At 37.8% G+C, this 6,912-nt stretch overlaps 1 pseudogene; it reads right to left on the bottom strand.

The window, feature by feature from the left end:
- Positions 1–1,916: 1,916 nt before the first annotated feature.
- Positions 1,917–5,190, bottom strand: LOC149181535 (uncharacterized; annotated as a pseudogene).
- Positions 5,191–6,912: the final 1,722 nt, after the last annotated feature.

Raw genomic sequence — 6,912 nt, 5'->3', positions numbered from 1 at the left:
CTGCCCTTACCCTTGACAGATATTGTATCATCAGTCCCTGTTGTTACCTCAGATTTCACATTTTCATCTAGATTGGCAAACATTGCAATATTACCAGTCATGTGATTACTACAACCTGAGTCTAAGAACCAAAAATCTTCTTGTTTGTCTTGTGCTATGTTACATGTTAACAGCACGTTCTTTGGGTTCTTATCTTCTTCATTTGCAAAATTAGCATTTTGCCTATTATTCATGTCATTTTGCTTTTTCTTACATTCATTGGCGTAGTGCCCAAATTTTTTACAATAATGACATTGGACTTGGGATTTGTCATACCTTTGTCCATGAGCTTGCTGTTTGCTTGAACCTTCATCTTGGTTCTGATTGCAGCTCCTTCCGCTTGTGCTTGCAGGATAATTTCTGCCTCTGTTTTGGCTTCTTCCACGACCTCTGTTATTTGCTTTGCCTCGACCTCTTCCTTGGCCAAAAGACATCTGAGTCTTGAATGCTTGCTCAAATGAGGAATCTGTTCCTCTACTCAGTCTGTGTTCATGAGACAACAGAGAAGCACTCAGCTCATCTACCGTGAACTGTGAGAGATCTTTTGTTTCTTCTTTTGCTACCACAATAGATTCAAACCTTGAGGGTAAACATCTCAAGATTTTCTCTACAATCCTTCTATCTTCAAGAATCTCACCATGAGATCTTATCTGGGTTATCAAGCCAATAACCTGAGTGAAGAATGAATCTATTGTATCAGATTCCTTCATGCTGAGATTTTCAAAGTCTCTTCTCAACATCTGCAACTTTGCAGTCTTCACTTTCTCCATGCCTTGATAGGCAGTTTTGAGAATATCCCAGGCCTCCTTGGATTTTGTTGCTGCTGCAATCCGTGGAAAAATACTTTCATGCACTGATTGGAAGAGGAAAAAGAGGGCTTTGGCATCCTTCTTCTTGTCACTCTTCAACTGGTCTCTTTCTGCTGCTGTCAAAGCAGCCAACGCTGTTGCATCTACCGGTTCAGCATAACCAGTTTCAACCAGCGCGCATATTCCTTGAGAAGCAAACAATGCTTTCATGGTTATGGACCAATAACTATAGTTTTTCCCATTAAACTGTGGCAGTTGGGGATTCGTCAAACCAGTTCGAGCATCTGCCATCTTAACTTGTGAAAAATAAAGAAGAGATACTGACTGTAAAAAAAAATGCTCAATAAGCTTCTTACAGCTCCTACAGTGAAAAAACAAAACTCTGTTTTTTTTATTCACTGAGTGCCTAGACTAGCTCCGATACCATGATGTAAATTTCTGTTCATTTCAAACACACAAAAAAAATAACACAGAGAACAACGCTCTGGTTTTCTACAGGATCTTTATTATAAAACAATAATAAAAGCTGTTACAGAATTTTGTCTTCCTCAACTCAAAGGGATTTACAACAGGAACTTCAGTTTCAAAACCTGAGTCCAATATCTCATAAAATTATTTCTCCAGCACTGCTGTGCGTTGCAAGAAAAAAATACTCTTCTTGGCTAAAACTCTCTCCACACTACACGTCTCTGCTCTTGCATTTTCTTTTATATATGGTGAACAACACAAAATATCTTTTCAATACGTGTTGTTTTTCCCATACTTCCGTGAAAATAAAAAAAAATAGTAAAATTTAAGATTTCACCTACATTTACCAACCCTAGTAAATATCATTTATTACACGGCTCAAAATATCCTATTTGAATTTAATGCATGCTTATCACACCATCGCATCGCAGGAAGAGAAGGATGTGTCACCGGCTCTATTACCTTTAAATCATGCGATCTGCAATCTGCGATCGCATTGCAAATATCGCATCGCACATAATACAAACATGCAGCTAAGGGTGGCGAGGGAAAAGTGCGATATGCGATCGCATCGCAGAGGAAAAAATCTGCAAGTTGAAATTACCATTCCAACAGTATCCACGGCCACTGGAATATCGAGATGAATGAAAACTGCCACTATCAATATGTAAATATTAAAAAAAAATATTTAAAAAAAAACAAGTAGAATAATAAAAGTAAACACAGTAAAGTTCCTACTCTATACGTTACGAAAGTGCTCTTTTAACATACATTGGCCCCACTCGCCAAATAATCGTTTCCATAGCTGGAATATATTCCACCAGCCCCACTGCCCCTAAGAGAACCTATAAACCAAAATCAATTATTGGAAAGGAATTCAAAAGATTAATAATCACTTTAGGATCAATACATAAGGATGTAATAAGTGTTGGATTTATAAAATACTTACCGTATGTATGACTTCCTCCATAGCTCACACTAGATTGGTGTCCATCATATAAGCCATATGAGTCCTCTCGGCACTACCACCGTATCAGCCTCTCCCAAGTCTGAACAAGAGAAAAAGTTTGCAGTGTCACCACAAAATTACTACGATATATCACTCTCGGTAATCCATAGTAACTAGGGTGTCCATATCAATTCTCACCTATAAGTGGATTCACCATAATCTGCATACCGTGATGCACTATAACTGATACCGTTTTCTAATCGAGACCTCGAGTTCCTCGTCGCGGGTACTCCAAATCTAAGGGGTTCTTCCTAGAAATGGCAAAGATATAAATTTTAGTAAAAAACCTTAAAAATAACAGCATATATACAATAACATAATGAAAAGTATCAAGAACGAACCAGTGCAGCATATGGACGTTTTGATCCAGAAAAATTATCGTAATGACGATAAGGCTTATCCATGCGTCGACCATAGCTGGGTTGTAGAGAACGGCGCTCTACTCCACGACCACCAATTTCACCTCGTCGACCAATGAAACGGCCGTCACGAGCTCCAAACCTCCGAGGGTCAAAATCAGTATGGGCACGAACCCATGGAACCTTGCCACCCCGCATACGACCACGCCCAAATTTATAACGCCCGCGAAGACCATGTTTCCACAATCTTCACCTCACCTCACCTTTGATAATCTAGCCTTCACCTCACCTCCAAGATGGTCACAATTTAGCTAAGGAGAAAAACATAACTTTCAAACATCTGTCTTCTGGATTTATCACACATACAGTGTGTTGATCACTGATTGCTTCTGGATTTATGGCATACAGTGAGTTGATTGTTTGTGGATGCTTTTAGAATTAGCAGAATATTTCTACTCACAAAAACCTCCATTAAAATATCTTTTTTCGAAAAAAGAAATCACTATAAACATACCTTATTATCACCTTCTCCTAGCTCAGTGTTATTAATTCCATCTATACATGCTACAGCAGCATCGTGGGTTGAAAAAGTAACAAATCTAAAGTCCATCCTCCTTGCAGAAAGCATGTTGCGTCCCAACTCAATTTTATCGATATCACCATATTTCTTAAATTGCTCTTTCACGCGGTCCTCGTCCCAGGAAGGTGGTAACCCATCAACAAATACGGTCTTAACCTGCACTAGTGCAGTAGAATCAAGGGATTCAAAACTCTTTAACCACGGAAATTTTAATATTGGTAATAGCAGCTTATTAATCATGAAACAAGAATTCAGTTCAGCAAAATGCTAAAAGAATCTTGATGAGATAAAGCTCTTAATTTCCGTCCAGGTGTAAGAGAGTTACAAAATTTAACTGATTATCAAGATATTAAAATGCACGCACCTGTGCCATAACTTCTTCATCAGGCTCAACCAATGTCTCTGCCAATGACATTTTCGCAGTTTTATCAGTCCCCAACACAACATCTCGCTTTCGCAGCCGTTTGTACGCATTCATGGCATCTGAACGGGATGAAAACTCCAGAAAGGCAAAGCCACGATTCATTCCATCATTTTTAGGATCTTCCGCTAGAGTGAAATCCTCAATATTATCAATGCCGAAGCTTTTTAACTTTTCTCTGAGCTGGAAAACCAAAAACAATATCAATTTAAAATATTTTGTTCAATTGAGTAATTACACATTAAAACTCACAGCTTTCTTTGTCCATGTCTTGGATATATTGCCCAAGATTATTGTGTCAATGTCCTGCCTAGGTGACACTCCACAAACTTTACCTTTAACCTGTAACACAAATAGAGCATACCTGTTACATTAACTTAAAGCAAGGCTAAAGATCACATTGCTTTAAAGATCACATTGCACATAAATGCGTCAAACAGTGAACCAAAGAAGCACCTGTGGATTCTTGAGTTCTGTGCAAGAACGTTTAGCTTGATCAAAGGCTGCGTAACGTATAAAGCAAATCCCTTGTTTTTCTGTGTTTGGGGATTCATCATTAGTCGAATTTCAACAACTTCGCCAACTTCACTAAATACTTTCTCAGATCTTCTTCAGCCGCATCCTTGTCAAGCCCACCAACAAATAATTCAAATTCTTTTCGCTTGCGCCTTTCTTTGACAACTTCGTGTTGTTCATCCTCTTCCTCACCTTCATGTTCCTCACCCACTTCCTCTTCTGCGCCTTCACCTTCCATCTCTTAACCTTCACCTTCCTCCTTTTCATCATCTTCGAACACTTCTTCCTCATCTTCCTCTGCAACACCGTCCTGGTCTACATCCATTGCTGCTGCGTCATCATCTTCTTCTTCTTCTTCTTCCGGCTCAGATTGTGAAACATTTTCATATAACTCAAGTCTCTCCCCCTTGTCATCCTCATCGAAAGGTTCCTTAGCGTCCTCCTCTGCATCTAATAGATTTGAAAAAATACAACAATCTCAATGAAAGGAAACGGAAGGAAATCTGTAAAACGTTGGAAAACCTGAATTCATTTAGAACCTTCCCGGAGCCAAACGAAAAGGAAATTTGAAAGACATCTGTAAAACTACTTGTTTGTATTGGCTTTGGTAATATTTAATAATGTAAAATCTCACATACTTTAACATAACGTTCAGATGTAAAACCACCATATCATTCTAAACACCTTCACAAATTTAAACGCTACTAAGAAAGAGTCCATCAAATCGTACCTTTCTTAGGCGCATATTCACTCACAGGGGCTGGCTCCTCTGCAGGGGCAGCGTTTTTGGTGGACAGCCCTTTTAACTTCCCATCTTCTACATTTTTCTGCTTATTTTCGGGAACCTTAGTGTCCTTTACAGGTGTAGCCTGTTCTAGCATCTCAACATTTTCAACAATTTCAGGCTTGTGCTTCGACAGGGGAGTCTTTTTGGTAACCTGGGCAGTCTTAGTCATGTTGGGGCTCTTCGCCGCGGCCTTTAGATACATCGTTAGATCTAAGGGGAGAAATCATGGCCATCCATTTAACCATAGTACATTAACCTTATAGTGACCATGTGGAGAGGTGAGGTAAATCACATGGAAAAAGTAAGGTGGATTAAATTGGTTGGGTGCTTTGTCCAAGAACTCACACTTGGATATGATTAAAAAGGTCTCACACTTATTAAAAAAAATTCATATGAATTAACCATTAAAGTAAGCTCGGTGGTAATAAAAAACCATATAGTTATTGTACCTAATAAATTAACATGACATCACCATATGTTCTACAAGTTAGGTTAGTTAGCCACACATAAGAGGCACTTCATTGCTGGACATATGTTATGACTCAAATTACAATATGTTATGACTCAAATTACAATATAGGACAAGATGTGTTATTAATAATTAAGTTGTTGAATGAGGTATAAGTCCAACTTGAAATGGAAAAGGAAGTGAACGCACAAATAAAGTTACTCGCATTAGAATCTTGTAAATAAAATCGAGAGTTAGGGTCAAAGATTTAGAAGGAAAAAATTAGTATATGGTTCATTCATATTCTGGGGTTAGGTGGTGGAGGACACTAGAAGATCAAGATTAATAATGTAGGAAATAATCATTGGATAGAGCTTATTGGTAAATAACTCCTTTTATAAAAAGATAAAAAAAAATAGCGTGTTTCTTAAGAAACATAAAAAAAATGGTATCAGAATGCCAGTTACCACATTAGGCTTAGAAGGGATCACCATATTTAAAAGAAATATGTATGGAAATATAAATGTAAGATACTGATAATAGTTTGTATGGTTTATAAGGTACTTGAGCGAAGCAGGTTGAAACAGAATGATGAAGAATTCTCCTCCAGCCATAACAGGTGGTGAAGAACTACACATTGACTTAGGAAATGGTAGCAACCCACCAACCTCTAAGTTTATGGATATCATCAAAAGTATGCAACAACAATTGGCTCATCTTAGGAGTAGTAACGAGCGTCTGCTAAAATCTGAAGAGCAAAAAACAATGATAAGATAATTGACTAAAAGGTTTATCCATCGAAGCATAGAACCAAAAGGGTTGAAAAGGAAAATGGTGGAAACAAAGTCAGACAAGTTCACAAGTGGAGGCGAATCAGATAAGACATATTTGAAATCACATAAATAAAAGAAGAAAATGGAGTTAGAGGGCAAGTTTAGGAAAGTCAAACCCCCTACGTTTGATGGGGAAAAGGAAGAAGATGCAGAAGCATGGCTTCTTAACATGATTAAATATTTTCAGGTATATGAGTTCGAAAGTAATTTGAAGACGATACTGACTATTTACTAGTTGAAGGGCAAAGCTACTCTTTGGTGGGAAGAGGCAAAAAGTGTACATTTGTTGGAATAAAACACAGTTTCCTGGGAGGAATTTTAAAAACAATTTAAGTCTCGATACTTGAGTGAGCGATACTATGATGATTGTGTCAAGGAGTTCCATGAGTTAAGGTTGGGAGAAATTACTATGTAGCGAAATTTACAAACTTGTTACAGTATGTTCCCTATATTAAAGAAGAGAAGACCAAGGTACATCTAGTTTTGAACTTTTAACTGACACCTTACAAAGAAAGGATTGAGTTTGACAATCCTAAGTCAACAGATGAGACAGTAAGAAAAGCTAGATTGTGCTACCGACAATTCAAAAATAGAACTGAAGGTTTAAAACCATGTCAATGTAAGAACAAAACCATGTCTAAAA

Source organism: Pinus tabuliformis, chromosome 3_2, assembly GCF_031772625.1.
Source record: "Pinus tabuliformis cultivar Carrire ecotype Pingquan chromosome 3_2, CPIR1, whole genome shotgun sequence".
NCBI classification, from domain to species: domain Eukaryota; kingdom Viridiplantae; phylum Streptophyta; class Pinopsida; order Pinales; family Pinaceae; genus Pinus; species Pinus tabuliformis.
Note: the sequence above shows the minus strand (reverse complement) of the source record. Positions and strands in the feature narration are given on the sequence as shown.